General features: G+C 35.8%; 1 protein-coding gene across 3 annotated transcripts in view; it reads left to right on the top strand.

Annotated features, from left to right (window-relative positions):
* XRCC4 (X-ray repair complementing defective repair in Chinese hamster cells 4) overlaps positions 1-16,944 on the top strand; it is a 301,541-nt gene that overhangs the window by 12,128 nt on the left and 272,469 nt on the right. The gene's annotated exons all lie outside the window — the stretch shown is intronic.

Below are 16,944 nucleotides of genomic sequence, written 5' to 3'. Positions count from 1 at the left end.
ATTTGATAATTTGCTATAATGGCTCACAGAAGTCTGAAAAATATTTTATTTACCTTTACTGATTTAATACAAAAGGTAGAACTTAGGAACACCCAAATGAGAGATGACACATAGGGAAAGGTATGGGGGCAGGGGAACAGACCTTCAGTGCCCTTCTGTGGGCATGCCACCTTTCAGCACCATGATGTGTTCACCAAACAGGAAGCTGTTCACATCTCCTTGTTCAAGAGTTTTGTTTTTTTGAGACAGGGTTTCACTCTGTCACCCAGGTTGGAATGCAGGTAGCACAGTCATAGCTCACTGTAACCTCAAAGTCCTGGGCTTAAGTGATCCTCCTTCCTAAACCTCCGGATATGTTTTGGCTATTTCCCCACCTAAATCTGATCTTGAATTCCCACATGTTGTGGGAGAGACCCAGTGTGAGGTAATTGAATCATGGGGGCAGGTCTTTTCCATGCTTTTCTTGTGATAGTGAATAAGTCTCACGAGATCTGATGGTTTCGTAAGGTGCGGGGAGGGCTCCCTGCACAAGCTCTGTCTCATTGCCTGCTGCCATCTGTGTAAGACATGAATTGCTTCTCCATGCCTTCTGCCATGATTATGAGGCCTCCTCAGCCAAATGGAACTATAAGCCCATTAAACTGTTTTTCCTGTGTAAATTACTGAGTCTCAGGTATGTCTTTATCAGCAGTGTGAAAATGGACTTATACACCTCCCAATTCAAATTTTTATAGAGCTCAATCTCCTGGTCTGGGTGCATGGGAGGAATGGAGGGTTGGGAGGAGGGTCTGAAAATCCCAGCCTAGTAATCACTTGATGTTTCTGGTGACCAGCTCCATCCTGAGGCTATCTAGAGGCCCCACTCTAAGTCACTTCGTTATTATAAACTCAGGTGTAATTGAAAGCAGTTCCTTATGAGTAACAAAAACATTCCTATCACTCAGGAAATTTCAAGGATTTTGCCAACTCTGTGCAAGGAGCAGGAGACAAAGTTCAAACATATTTCTTATCACATACACACAGTATTTTTTGTTTGTTAAATTTTATTTATTTACATAATAGGTTATGGTTGTTTATACTTATGAGGTTCAAAGTGATATTGTAATTTCGAATACAATGCAGAATGATTAAATTAAGCTAATTAACATATCTATCCCTTCAAGTATTTAACATTGTTTATTCATGGCAACATTGAAATGTACAGTACTCAATTGTTAGCTCTGTTCAGCATGCTGTACAATTGATCTAAAATAAAAAAGTCAGACTTATTTCTCATATATAACTGAGGCTTTATACTCTTTTGACTATTGTATTAGCCCATTTTCACACTGCTATGAGGAACTAAGACTAGGTACATTATAAGGAAAAGAAGTTTAATTGACCCACAGTTCTGCATGGCTGTGGAGGCCTCAGGAAACTTACAATCATGGCAGAAGGAAAAGCAGGCACATCTTACATGGTGGCAGGTGAGAGAGAAGAGTGAAATGGGAACTGCCAAACACTTTTAAAACCATCAGCTCTTGTGATAACTCACTCCACTATTATGAGAACACCATGGGGGAAATTGTCCCCGTGATCCAATCACCTCCCACCAGGTCCCGCAACATCTGGTGATTACAATTCGAGATGAGATTTGGGCGGGGACACAGCCAAACCTAATCAACTGCCCATCCTCCCTACCACCCAACCTCTGGTAACCACCATTCTACTCTCTGCTTCTGTGAGTTCAATTAATTTAGATTGTACATTTAAGTGAGAACTGTGGCATTTGTCTTTCTGTGCCTTATTTCATTTAGGGTAATATCCTCCAATTCCATCTGTGATGTCACAAATTACAAAGTTATTTTTATTTTTTAAAGTCTGACTAGTGTTCCATTGTGTGTATATGAATTTTTTGGTATTCATTTATGCTCTGATAGACATTTAGGTTTATTCCATAACTTGACTATTGTCTAGTGCTGCAGTGAATATGAGAATACAGATGTCTCTTCCACATTCTGATTTTAAAACTTTCAGGTAAATACTCAGAAGTGGGATTGCTGAATCATATGGTAATTCTTTTTTTTTTTTTTTGAGACAGAGTCTCGCTCTGTCAACCAGGCTGAAGTGCAATGACACGATCTCCGCTCACTGCAAGCTCCACCTTCCTGGTTCATGCCATTCTCCTGCCTCAGCCTCCCGAGTAGCTGGGATTACAGGCACCCGCCACCAGGCCCAACTAATTTTTTGTGTTTTTAGTAGAGACGGGGTTTCACCATGTTAGCCAGGATGGTCTCGATCTCCTGACCTCGTGACCCGTCCACCTTGGCCTCCCAAAGTGCTGGGATTACAGGCGTGAGCCACTGCTCCCGGCATCATATCGTAATTCTATTTTTAGTTCTTTGAGGATCCTCCATACTGTTTCCATAATGGTTATGCTGATTTATATTCCTACCAACAGGGTACAAAAGTTCCCTTTTTTCCACCTCCTTGCAAATGTTTGTTGTTTTTGTTGATAATGGCCATTCTCACAGATAGGAGGTGATATCTAATTGTGATTTTAATTTCTATCTCCCTAATGATTAGTGATGGTGAGCATTTTTTCAAGTATTTGTCAGTTATTCAGATGTATTCTTTGAAGAAATATCTATTCAGGTCAATATCTCACGTTTTTATTGGATTATCTGTTTTGTTTCTATAGAGCTGTTTGATTTCCTCTTATATTTTGGATATTAGCCCCTTATCAGATGTATGTACTACAGATATTTTCTTCATTCTGTAGGTTGTCCCTTCACTCTGCTAATTGTTTCATTTGATGTGCAGAAGCTTTCGAGTTTGATGTAATCTCATTTGTCTGTCTTTGCTTTTGTTTCCTATGCTTTTAATGTCAAATCTAAAAAAAAAAACAACAAAAAATCGTTGCCCAGACCAGTGTTGTATAAATTCCACCCTGTTTTCTGCTTGTAGTTTTATAGTTTCAGGTCTTATGTTTAAATCTTTAATCCATTTCGAGTTGATACTTGTATGTGGTATGAGATAGGGGTCCAATTTCATATGGCTATCCAGTTTTCCCTGCATCATTTATTGATGAGATTGTCCTTTTCCCATTAAATATTCTTTTTACCTCTGTCAAGAATCGATTGACTATAGATGTATGAGTTGTTATCTGGACTCTCTATTCTGTTCCATTGGTCAATGTGTCTGTTTTGTATGCCTATTTACAAATAGGCATAAAATGTTTCTGTTTATAAAAATAAAACACTACTATGCTGTTTTAATTACTACTCCTTTGTAGTATAGTTTGAACACTTTGTTCTTTTTGCTTATGATTGCCTTGGTTATTTGGGGGTGGGTGTGTGTGTGTGTGTGTGTGTGTGTGTGTATTTCCATATAAATTTTAGGATTCTTTTTTTCTACATCTATGAGAAATAATGTTGGAATTTTGATAGAGATTGCATTGAATCTTAAATCACTTTAGGTAGTATGGATATTTTAACAATATTCTTCCAGTCAATGAACATGGGATATCTTTCTATTTGTTTGTGTTTTCTTCCATTTCTTTCTTTAATGTTTTATAGTTGTAAGTGTCCAGGTATTTCACCTCGATTAATACATTCCTAAGTATTTTTTTGTAGCTACTGTAAGTAGGATTGCTCTATATCTCAGAAGAAAAGCTTTCAGTTTTTTCCCTTTGAGTATGATGTTATCTGTGGGTGTGTCACATATGGCCCTTATTGTGTTGAGGTACATTTCTTCTGTACCTAATTTGTTGAGGTTTTTTTTTTTTTTTTTTTTAAATAAAAGGACATTAAATTATTTTTCAAATGCTTTTTCTGCATTTTGTGAGATGATCATATGATTTTTGTGTTTCGTTCTGTTAATGTAGTGTATCACATTTATTGATTTGCATATTTGAACCATCTTTGCATACCACAAATAAATCCCACTGATTATTGTGAAAGATCCTTGTAAGGTGTTGTAGAATTTGGTTTGCTAATATTTTGTTGAGGATTTTTAAAATCTATAATCTTCAAGGATATTGACCTGTAGTTATATTTTCTTGGGATGTTCTTTTCTGGCTGTGGGATTAGAGTAATACTAGCCTCATAAAAAGAGTTTGGAAGTATTCTGTCCTCTTTGATTTTTTTTGAATAGTTTGTAGAGAATTGGTATTAGTTCTTGAAATGTTGTGTAGAAGTCAGCAGTGAAGCTATTAGGTTTTGGGTTTTTTGTTGGTGGAAGACTTTATTACGACTAGAAACTCCTCTCGTTATTGGTCAGTTCAGAATTTCCATTTCTTCATGATTCAGTCTTGTAGGTTGTATGTATCTAGGAATTTGTTCATTTCCTCAAAGTATTCATTTTTTTGCTGTATAATTGTTTATAATAACCTTTTATGATCCTTTGTGTTTTTGTGATGTCAGTTGAAATGTCTTCTCTTTTATTTCTGATTTTATTTGAGTCTTTTATCTTCTTCTTTTGGTTAGTCTAGCTAAAGATTTGTTAATTTTATTTTTATTTAGAAAAACTTAGTTTTGTTGCTATTTTGTATTTTCTAGTTTCTATTTCATTTGTTTCCACTGTGATCTTTATTATTTCTTTTTTTTCTGTGAACTGTGAGCTTAGTTTGCTTTTCTTTGTTTGTTTTCTTTAGATGTAACATTGTTTATTTGCAACATGTCTTCTTTTTTGATGTAGCTATTTATTGCCATAAATTTTTTTTCTTAGAACTGTGCATTTCATAAATTAAGGATGTTCATCATCACTAGGCCTACCTTACAGGAATTGCTAAAGGGAGTTATTTATGTCAAAATAAGGGCTGATAATTAATAACAAAAAAGTTATAAAAGCACAGAACCTAAGGGTATAAGTAATACTGATCAATATTCAGAATATTTTAGGACCGTAATGGTGGTGTGTAGTGTAATTTTATCCTTAGTACAAGTGTTAAAGGACAAAATTATTAATTGCAACCACAGCTACAATAAACTTTCAAGGGATATATTTTATAATATGATGTAATTTAGACTTCAGAAACATAAAATGGCTGGGTAAAAGTGTTGAGTTGTATTTAATCAATGTTAAGCTGCTATCAGGTTAAAATAGACAGAAGTGTAAGATATTCTTTGTAATCCTCATGGTAGCCAAAAGGTAAAATTCTATACGAGATGCACAGAAAATAAAATGAAATTCAAAAGATTCAAGACATACCGCTACAGGAAGCTATCAAACCACAAAGGAAAATTGCAAGAGATGAAGAAGGAAATAAAATATCTTTAAGAAAAAAAAAACCTAACAACAGAAAATAATTAACAAAATGGCAAGAAAGTTAGTCCTTTCTTTACCTATCAATAATTATACTGAGTGTAAATGGGTTATATTCTCCTATAAAAGACAAGGAGTAAATGAATGGACACACAGACACACACACACACACACAGACACACACACACACACACACAAGACACAACTACATGCTACCTACAAGGAATTCACTTCACTTTTGAGAATGTACATAGACTGAAAGTGATGAAATGGAAAAAGATATTCTACATAAATGGAAACGAAAAATCAGCAGGAGTAGCAATACTTACAGCAGAAAAAAATAGACTTTAAGTCAAAAGCTGTAAAAAGAATAAAATGAAGGCATTATATAATGGTAAAGTAGTCAGTTTGCCAAGAGGCTATAACAATTATGAATACATATGTACCCAACAATGGAGCACCTAAATATATAAAGCAAACATTAAAGGGTGTACAGAGATAGACTGTAATACAGTAACAGTAGGGAACTTCAGTGCACCACTTTCAATAATGGACAGATAATGTAGTCAGAAAATTAATAAGGCAGCATTAGACTTAAGCAGCACTTTAAATGAAATGAACCTTAACAGACATATACAGAGTAGTCCATCTTAACACCAACAGGATACACAATCTTCTTAAATGTACACAGATCATTTCCGGGATAGATTATAGGTTAGTTCACAAAGCACATCATAGCAAGTTTAAGAAGACTGAAATCATATCACGTACCTTTTCTGACCACAATTCTATGAAACTAGAAATCAATTACAGGAAGAATTTCAGAAAATTCAGAAGTATGCTGAAATCAGCAACATGCTTCTGAACAACCAATAGGTCAGTTGAGAAGTTAAGAGGAAAATTTAAAAATATCTTTAGACAAACAAAAATGAAAACATGGTATGCCAAAATTTATGGGATGTTGTAAAATTTTGCTTGTCTGGGAAATTTTTTATTTCCTTCTTATTTTTGAAAGACACCTTTGCTGGGTAAAGTATTATTGGTTGGCAGCATTTTTTTTATGCTCCCTCTGAGCAGTTTGAATGTATCAGCCCACTCTCTCCTGGTCTGGGGTTTCTGCTAAGAAGTTTACTGTTAGTTTTATTGGGACCCCTTTGTGTGTGATTTCTTTATTATCTTTTGCTGTTTTCAGAATTTTTTCTTTCTCTTTAATTTTTGATAGTTTTATAATTACATGTTATGGTCAACTCCTCTTTGGTTTGAATTTGGTTGGAGATCTCCTTTCTTCATGTACCTGGATGATGGCTTCCTTCTTCTGATTAGAGAACTTTTCATTAGTTATTTCTTTCATATGCATCTTCCCACTTTTTTTTTTTTCTTCTTAATTCCTGTTATGTATAGGTTAGGTCTCTTGATGGTGCTACATAATCCCCATAGGTTCCCCTCCTGCCTTCTCCTCCTCCCCTCCCCTCCGCTCTTCTTTCCTTTTCTCTTCTTTCTTTTCTTTTTTTCTTTTCTCCTCTGACTAATTTCAAATGTCCATCTTCAAGCTCACTGATTCTTCAGCTTCCTCAAGGCAGCTGTTCAAGCTTCCTATTTCATTTTTCTGTTTAGTCATTGTATTCTTTAGCTCCTGAATTTCCATTTTTTAATTGTTTATATTTCTTTGTCAGACTTTTCATTTTGTTCATGTATTGTTTTCAAAATTTAATTTTCTGTTTGTATATTTTTGTAGTTAACTTTTTTTTTTTCCTTCCCAAAAGAGTCAAGGTTTCACTCTATCTCCCAGGCTGGAGACTGGAGTGCAAGGACAAAATCATAGTTCACCAAAGCCTTGAATTCCTGGGCACAAGGGATCCTCCTGCCTCAGCCTCCTGAGTTGCTGGAACTACAGGTGTGAGCCACCATGCACGGCCCATTTAACTTTTTAATTAGGATTATTCTGAATTCTTTTTTTTTTTTTTTACAACATTTTATGGATTCCATTTTCTTTGAGATTCATTGTTGGAGCTTTAGTCGTTTCTTTTGGAGGTGTCATGATTTCCTGAGTCTTTGTAATCCTGTATCCTTGTATTGGTGTTTGCACATTTGTGGAGACAACCACTTTTTCCAGCTTTTACAGGTGTTCATTGGCAGGGATAGAACTTTACTATTTATTCTAGCCTATACTTCTGGAGGGGCCAGCTAGTAATAACCCTTAGCAGATACAACTTGCTTTTCAGTTCTCTAGAAAGCTGGCCTGCTACCTTTGCTCTGAATTTTTTTGGGGGTAGCTACATAGGTTCTCTTATCTGACAGGACCACTGTCTGAGCTCTGCAATTAGTCTGAGCTGCTGAATGGGCACAGAAATTTCCTCTGATCAGCCTTGGCCACAGGGTGTATTCCTTTATTTGAGTTCAGCAGTTGGACAGGGTTGCAGGAGGGTCCTTGAGGTTAAGTGGATTGGGATGGATGGACCAATTTTTATGCTCAATAGAAATGCTTATTAGAAATGCTCAGTGGGGTAGGAAAGTAGGCTTTGAGGCTAGGGACCACTATGGTTAAACTCCCTCCTGTGTCAGAACAAGTGCCTGCTTGTTTTCAAAATCTGCTGAGGATCTGTTGTGGGGTGGAGGCTGGCAAGCTTGTCCCAGTTGCTCAGACTGGCTAGTCTTCTAGTAGTTCTCTGTGTAGGCAGGATTACTCCTGGACTGCAGCAGAGAGAGGCTGTAGCTAAGCAGAGGAGCTTCAGGATCTGCTGTGGATCGGAGGCTAACAAGTCTGTCCCAGTGGCTAAGACTTACTGGGAGATCTTTGTACTTTTAGGATAGTTCTCAAATTGCAGTGAGAGGGGCTAGAGCTAAACTGGACCTGTTCACAATCTGCTGTGGGACAGGGGCTGGTAAGCCTGTTCTGGTATTACTAAGATGGATGCTTCTTTCAGCAGTTCCCTGTCCAGGCAAGATAGTCCCCAGCAAGAGGATTGGAGCTGAGACTAAGCTGTTCCAGGATCTGCTGTGGGATACAGGCAGACACACCTGTCCCAGTGGCTAAGACTTACACAAATCCCAGAAGTTCTTTGCATAGGTGGGATAGTTTCCTCGCTGTGGCAGAGAGGGGTTGGAGCTGAGACAGCCCTGTCAGGATCTACTGTGGGATGGAGGCTGGTAAGCCTGCCGTGGTGACTCAGATATGTGAGTCTCCCAGCAGTTCTCTACATGGGCAGGATACTTCCAGGGCTGTAGGAGAGAAGTGCTGTAGCCAAGAAAGGTCCCCCTTGGGGTCTGCTGTGGGATAGAGGGTAGCAATCCTGTCCCAGTGGCTCAGATGGGTAAGTGTTTCTCTGGGTTTTTGTGTGAGCAGTAATAAGAGGGGACCACAGATGGGGGGGCTGGAGCTGAATTATAGGGTAACTTTTGAGTCCACTGCCAAGACTGATGTTGGTGGGCTGACCAGCCTTTGTGGTGCACTTGGGTATGTAATTCCTCCAGGACCTCTTGGCAGATGGTTTTAGTTGCAAAAGCCAAAGCGGGGCTGAAGCCAAGCCATTTGGCGAACAGGATTGTTTCTGGGTTTGAACCCAGGAGCCCAATCTGTGTGTCTAGGTGCAAGTGTGTACCCTCAAAATGACCTTCCTAAGTCTTGGGCTCTGCTGGGGTTTTACAGCCTCCTACCTGAATCCCAGCACTCCTACAACAAGATTTTTGTTTGTGGATGGGTGCAGAATTCTTATTGTAGGTGTACACATATAATTTTGGAGACTTTATACTCAGTGTTTTGAAAAAAATATGAGCCAACATTTAAAAGCCAGTTGACTTCTACATAAAAATAGGAGTTTGTCAGTTTCTTGAATAATCTGAATGACAGAACACTAAGGACCGGTACTTACCATTGATAACAACCTGCTTTGCAGTGAGTAATGGCTACCATCTTTATATGGTACTTGTAGTTTCTAGTGTCCCACAGTCCCACTCATCATACAATGGATGCATATGTCCTCACTCCTGATCTGCATGGCTTCTGGAAGTATTAGAACTTGTACCCTAACAAGAGAGAATAGAGCTTGACTTAAATTTTAGGTATAAATTTCAGTCTACTTTGAGAATGTATAACCCAAGGGAACTCAGAATAGTCTTTCTTATACTTTGGACCTTCTTCTTGCTGGAGTTGTACAAAATGTATTCAGAGATGTGGTCAAAATGACTTAGACTGAGAAATTGAAGCGTGGGAAATAAATATGTAGTTACTCATCCAAGTAGGAATGTAAGTCCTTATGTGCTATTTATAACTGTTACTATCATTTGAACTGTATGAAATTGTCATTTTTATAGGTTAAAAATTGTGAAATGTTGGTAATTTTATATAGTTCCTAGTTTTATATTGCTGAATTTGAGGATATGTTATAGGTTTTGTTTTGTTTTTTCCTCAGACTAAGTTCCTCAATCCTATCACTTGTTCTCTTGTTTGTCATTAAGAAATAGGCAGATAAATGGGTACAGTTTTAAGTAAATGATGGGTTTGTGAGTGGGGGGAAAAGTACATTGTTTATAAGTCTTATTCCTTTTTCATACAAGTGCTTTTAGTTACATTTCAGTTCCGAAAAACACTTTTTTTTTTTTTAAAGTAGAAGACTGTATATAAGCTTAATTGGTGATGTTTCATAGGAACACCCTCACTCTTTTGGAATTGAAATATGAGAGGTGTCAAAAATTTTGAGGCTTAAGAAATCATAATTACTAAGTTCTTGTTGAAAAAAGACTGCTGCTTAGTTAATGCTGTTTCAGGTACTATCTTATCTCTTCAGTTCTGTTAAGTGTCATTCTCACATGAAACTGCAATTAGAACTAAAGTGTTCTTGTGACAGTCTAGAAAGTTTCCAAAATGATAAGTGTACTCTCATCCTTTCTGCCAAGTTTATTTGTAATCAAAAGTGGCCGTTAATAATATGAAGGAAATTATAGTCTTGGAACTTAGGGTCCAATTTTAAGGGCACCTTGGAGCTAGGTATTAAATAGTATGTGGGAAATTTGTTCATGCATTAGGTCATTTTATTGCTTTTTAATACCCACGTTATAGGGTTAGAGTAGGAAAGGAGAGGAAGTGAAATTTATATTTAGCACTGAAACTAATGATTATTAATGGTGTTTGTAAAAGATAAGCAGAGGAAATGAGAAGTAATATGATATTTGGAATGGCAGCAACTGGCATTCCACAGTCATGAGAGGTAATTAAGGAAGGACTGTGACCTCAACCAAGAGGCCTTATTTTTTAGACTTATTTTATAGTACTAATGCTGTATTCCTAAAGCATCAGATTAATTTAATGTCTCCCTTGTACATCAGCTGTATATTACAAGTTTTTGAATAAGATTATGTTAGCAGTTGTAACTGTATTTTACTACCTTATGGTGACCAAACATCGTGGTTTGCCTGGAATTGAGAGATTTTCTAGGTCTTGGGACTGTGTTTGAAAATTAGGAAAATACCAGGATATGTGGTTACCTTACTTTCAAAATTATTAAAATGGAGTTAATTCTCACATGATTAGAAGGGTATTTAGTAATCCTGTGAATTCTTTACACTTAATGTTTAGAAAAAAGTCTAACTTGAAAATATTATTTTAGGAAAGCACTTTTTATATAGAAGTGTTGCTGAATATTTTTGTTTTAATTGCTTTGGAAATTTAAAGGCAAATTGACGTTGTGGTAATTTTTTCAAAAAAAGAAATCTTAATTTACCCTTTGGTAGCACTAACCAGCAAGTTGGCAGGCTGTTAATAATGAAAATGCTAGCAATAAATTATTCAGTAAAAAAAACTTTAATGTGGGGAGTGGGAATTCTGATAAAAAGGTAAAATGCAAATAGTAGGTGCTTTTAAAACGTACTAAACAAGAACTAATCCTTTCGTTTGCACTTAGGTTTAATTGTGTGATTGTCTCAGAAGTGAATAACCTAGTAGTAGTTGCATAAACCTTTCTTTCCTTTTTTCTAGCAATTATATATGTTCCTGTCTTTGAATTTTTATAATGTGATAATACTTTAAAACAATCTGTGACCACACTTTTGTTTGCAATTTAAATTTTCTCTTTTAAGAATAAAAATAATAAGGTCAAACAAAATAATGTAACCAGGAATCTAATTACAGACTATTAACAGCATATGCTGTGTGCTAATCTTTATTCTGAACTCACTTTAGGTATCAGCCTACTTTTCTCAACAAGGGGGCACTTAAGTTAATTGCTTCATTAGAAACATGCATTTAGCACTTTCTGATCTGTAAGTGCAACTCTTTGGCAGAGCTGCAGAAGTTTGAACACCTGCAGCCCAAGCAGCTTAAAAAGAAGTCATAATTTACTATAAAGGAAAATAAAAGAAGCTCAAGTTCAAAATGGTGTTATCAATGATATAGTGTTGTAACTAACTTGAGCTGACCTAAGAGAGAGAGTTGGCTTCTGCACTGCTCCTTATCAGCATCCAAAAGGGCATACAAAATTCTTTGTAAACTAATTTAAAAAGTGTCTTGTTTATTCAGAAGCAACTGTGAATGGTATTTGTTCAGACCTTAGATCACATCAACTGCATACCAGCCAACAACTTATTTCTCTTCTAAGAGAGAGGCCAAGTATCAAAGACACAAAGTACTAAAGATAAGCTTCTCAATTCTCAACTGTTCTGAACTCTCAATAAAGCTACTGATGTACAAATTGGGGTGGGACCCAACTGTTTCCACCTGCAGGCTTGTCTTAGATCCTTGGCTCTGCCTGGGAGAGGTGCTGATACTAATGTGACCTTTAGTGCCCTTAGAAAACAAAACACAGGCTTTCTTATAGCCCTAATCAATCAGTCCCTCTGAAGAGTATTCCACCCCCTTTCTTCAAGTAGTCCTGGGGCAAAAAACTATGGCTCACTATTCCCGTTTACAGGGCTGGTGAAAGCAAAGAGATCGTTCATTTCCTCTTATTGAATCTTAAAAGACATTCCAAGTCATCTTTTTTTCTGTTTCCATGGGTGATTCTTATTAGATGTTTTGTACTTGATATTTTGTAAGAGGGTGATCTCAGTAAGTAAAAGAATGAAGTGCTTTCAAACCTCATTCAAATAGTATGGTATTAGGAAATTAAGACTTATTTGATATAAAGAACATTTCTGAGATGGCTGAGGCACAGGATACTTTTAGGATACTGTGTTGTCACTTATGGGTTATTAATATGTTAATTGCTTAAATATGGTTCACAGGTAGTCTCCAAAGTTTCAAATCTGAGTTTACTAAATAATAGAATCTTTAAAATAAAATCATATCATTTTTGTTATGAATACCTAGAATTAGAAAATTGGAAAATATTTGAAACATGAATAATTCAAAGATGTTCTTAAAATTGATCCCCAGATGTCTTTTTAACATCATTGAGATTAAAGCCCTTTATATTATTGTGAAAGTAGGAGTTACTGACAGGTATCTGGAATATTGAATTTTAAACTAAATTTTCTCTATAATTAGAAATTTGTCACTTGGTTCAAATATGGTTTTAAAAAAAGCAATGAAACTAATTGCTATTTCACAGTAATTGTAAGTGCTGTATTTTCCTTTCAAAAAATTGTATTAATAGTAACAATAACCATGGTTCTTAAGGTAAGTTTAAGAAAAAATGATCTGCATAAGTATGTGTGCATCTATGTATGTTTGTATGGAAATACTATACAGGCAAAAAATGCTATGCCATTAGTAGTTTCTATACCATCCTATGTACCCCACCCCCAAAATTGTGGGTTTTGGGCCAATTAGAATTATGTAAGCCTTGAACTATATGTGTTTTTTAATGATTGGCATAGAAAAACAGTAACACAGATTTTCCAGTAATTTTCAAATTTAAGGATTACAGAGCATGTGAATAATTTACTGCATGTTAAGTGTATTGACTAACTGATCTAAAATAAAATATCCACAAATGGATAAAGCATTTCAGAATTAAGTACATCTAGGCAAAGAACCTCTTTGTAGGAAAAAATTTTGACTAAATGGAATATTTAAAAATAATAATTTTTTTCAATGATTATGATGTCAAACCTACAAACTTAAATATACCTAAAATTTTTACATGCCTAATTGATGGGGCTACAAGGATTATTTTATAATGGTTTTTAAAAGGATCATCTAGTAAGAGATTCTTGCTATGTGATTAAATAATAGTTGTAATATTTTCATGTTGGAAGTTTGTGCTTTGTTCCTGATCCTGACTTTTTATAATGTTTTCTTTTTGCATTTTTATAATTTTTATGTTATTTCTCTAGTTTTGCTTATTAGCTTCTACAGTAAAAGCATCTTTTAATGAAACTCACAAAGTCAATTTTATAGTATCAGATGTTACAGTATTAGAACAAATATAGGTATTTGCTTGAACTAAGTAGTATGTGTCATTTTACAGTCTGATAAATTTGAAGTCAATCTGGGCAAGATTCTAGAGTGATTTACCAGAAGAATTGCTTTTGGATTAAAAGAAAAAGAACCTATCATTGCTATAAATAAGAGTAGGATCACTAATTAACAGTTTTAATTTCTTTTTTTGTTGTTGTTCTTCTAGATAGCATTGATAGACTGGTAGAGTAGATAGATTTTGCCAAGGATTCTCCTTATATTCTTGTGACTTAGAAATATAAGTGGTGTTCCCACGTAGTGTTGATGATTGATGTCTTCTCGAGGGTGTTTCTAATGGTAGACTATACAGGTCTATGCCTGAGCTTGTCCTCCTCAACATTTTATGTGCATGACTTGAATACTTAGAAGAAGAGGTTTATCAGATTTCTAGATGACAAAGTCAGAGAGATAGTAAATGTGTTGGGTCACAGGAACAGAATCACTATTCAGTAACAATGTAACCTTAACAAGCCAATGTAAAACATAAAATTGAACCCCAGCAAACACATCAGACAACATCAACAAAAATTACAAAGGATAGAGTAAAAATGACTTAGTAATAACATATGTAGAAAAACAACTAAACAAGGTTTAGTTTATATTAAACTCAAATAGGAGTTTTTAGAATGATGTAGCTGCCAAAAACACAACAAAATACCCTCCACACAACCCCATCACTCTCACTATCATTAAAAACAGTAATTAAAACCGAATATGATATTTCTTTGAAATTATAGAAGTGCACTATTTAGGATGAAGTAATAATCTTTGTCTATTTTTTAATTGTTTATAGAACAACTAGAGTACCAGTTGGGACTCAGTGAACTATGCTTTGAGTGGCAGAGATTAACTGTAGTACATTTTGTGGAGATTAATCAAACTAGTGAGGGTATCAGAAATCATCTTATAAGAACTGTTTTCACTGCAAGCATATAGTCTTGAGAAGAGGCCTGTTGTGTGTAAGACGATTTAGACTTAATCTGTATGGCCCCTACTGGTATTACTAGGAAAAATGGGTAGAATTCATGAGTGACAGATTTGAAATAATTTTAAATGAATCCAAGGATGAGTATTTGTGGAAAGACTTCTTTGGGACAGGCGTAGACTTTTCAAATCCTGGGCAGACATATCCAGAAGTCAGCAGTAGGGTATAGGAGATCAGAGTTGGAAACTTTTTTCTTGTAACTTGATCCAGGATCAGAACTGGCTATTTTGTTTCCCACATGTCTCATATGATTGCAGAATATAAGCTTGGTTAACTATCATTTGATGGGAAACTGGAAATAAGTCTTAGTTTTGTTTTAGAGTAGTCTTAAAACAACAGCTCCTTATCTGTCAATGCCTGTCACACGGCAGAAGCTCCCTAAGCATACCTCTTTCATGGTCTAACCCTGTTTCTTTATCTGGTAACTTTAGAAGTCTGGTTTTTCTTAACTTCAGATCTACTAGACTTCCACATTCCTACTGACAAGCAAAGTGCTGTGGTAAGAAGAGCAGGTGGTGGATTTGAGTTGTTGCACCACCACTTAGTGTGTGATCTTGGATATTAAACTTTGCCTCTGTTTTTTGATTCATACAATGAGGATCCTGTTAGTTGCTATATTCATAGGGTTCCAGTAAAGATAGAGCTGATACATATATGTCAACATACTTCCATTAATTATAGTACTTAATGGATTATTATTTAGTCACTAAGAATGCTAGGCGTAAAACTCTGTGTCACCATGAAAAAAGCTGTTTATAAGATTTATTTAAACATGGGTGTCTGTAGATAAAGACAGAGGGAAATGTTTAGATAAACATTGTTTTGGGAAGGGCGAGGTTAGGTTTTTAGAATTTTTATATTATGTGGATTTCTGTTTGTTCAAGTAATGAAGTTCTTGTGCAGTTGCAAAGTACTTAACAAATGAATGATGATGATCTTAGATCTGAATCCCTTCTAACTCTAACTTCCAGTATTACATTGTGTACTCCTAATTCTTCTTTTTTTCTTTATTGTATGAAGTAAAAACTTGGGTAACATGAAAACCATGGAAAATGTTTGGAAGAATGTGCAGTCATCAGAGTTCTCATACACCAGTTGTAAACTGGTACAACTCTTTTAGAGAAGTATTTGCTGTGTAGTACCAAAACTGAATATATCCATATCCTCTGATCCAACAATTTTACTCTTAGGTATATACTCAACAGAAATGCATATATATTTGCTAGAGTGTTTCTGGCAGCACTATTTGTAATAGTCAAAACCTAGAAAGTACCCAGATGCCTACCACTAGTAGAATGAATAAATAACCTGTCTTGTACTCATTTAATACACTACTATACTGCCCTGAAAATCATCTATCACTGTAACACATAGTGCAGATGAATCTTTCAAACATAATGTTGAGCAAAAGAAGCCAGGCACAAAATAGAACATGCTGTATGATTATATTTACATAAAGTACAGAAATATTCAAAGCCCTCATCTCTGTTAGAAGATAGGATAGTGGTTATTTGGAGAGGCCAGTGACTAGAGAGGAGGGAGTGTGAGAATGAATTTTGGGGTAGTGACATTCTGCTTCTTGATCTAGGTTCTACTTACATGGATTTGTTCAATTGTAAAATTCATTGAGTTGTACTTTTGTACTTTTCGTATATGTGCTTTTCGGTCTATATATAATACTTAAATACAAAACTTAAAAAATGCAAAAATATTTATTGGCCTCAGGCTGTGATAATCTGATGCAACTCATCTCTATTACAGAGTGCCCCTGTATCAGTGGATAGGGTGTTTCAGTCACTGAGCCTGGGCGTCTCTGTCTTAGACAAGGCATGACTGGATACTGCCAGCTGTTGGGTTCTGAGATTCCCCCCCCACCATTGAATTATGCTTACTCAACTTTTTCATTCCACACGGTGTCTCCAGACAGAGACTAAGATACTTGGTCAATTTTATCCTTTCTAATTACTGCAATATTTCAGTGGTGAGATCACTTCCAGGTGATTCTCACAAGTACTTGCAACCATTTCTTTTGTGGTAGAGAAACAGCCTTTTGAATCTGGGGAAAAGAAATGGTAAAATTTACTCTGCATATTGTTGAGATGATAACTTTCTTTTTTTTTTTTAGTAGAGACGGGGTTTCACCATGTTGACCAGACTGGTCTTGAACTCCTGACCTCAGGCAATCCGCCCACCTTGGCCTCCCAAAGTGCTGGGATTACAGGTGTGAGCCACCGTGCCCAGCGGAGATGATAATTTTTATCTTCATTACTTGGAGAAATCACTTTCCATTTATGGGCCTCTGTTTTTCTCCTCTGTAAAAATT

The sequence above is a fragment of the Mandrillus leucophaeus genome, unplaced genomic scaffold (genome assembly GCF_000951045.1).
Source record: "Mandrillus leucophaeus isolate KB7577 unplaced genomic scaffold, Mleu.le_1.0 Scaffold515, whole genome shotgun sequence".
Classification (NCBI taxonomy): domain Eukaryota; kingdom Metazoa; phylum Chordata; class Mammalia; order Primates; family Cercopithecidae; genus Mandrillus; species Mandrillus leucophaeus.
Note: the sequence above shows the minus strand (reverse complement) of the source record. Positions and strands in the feature narration are given on the sequence as shown.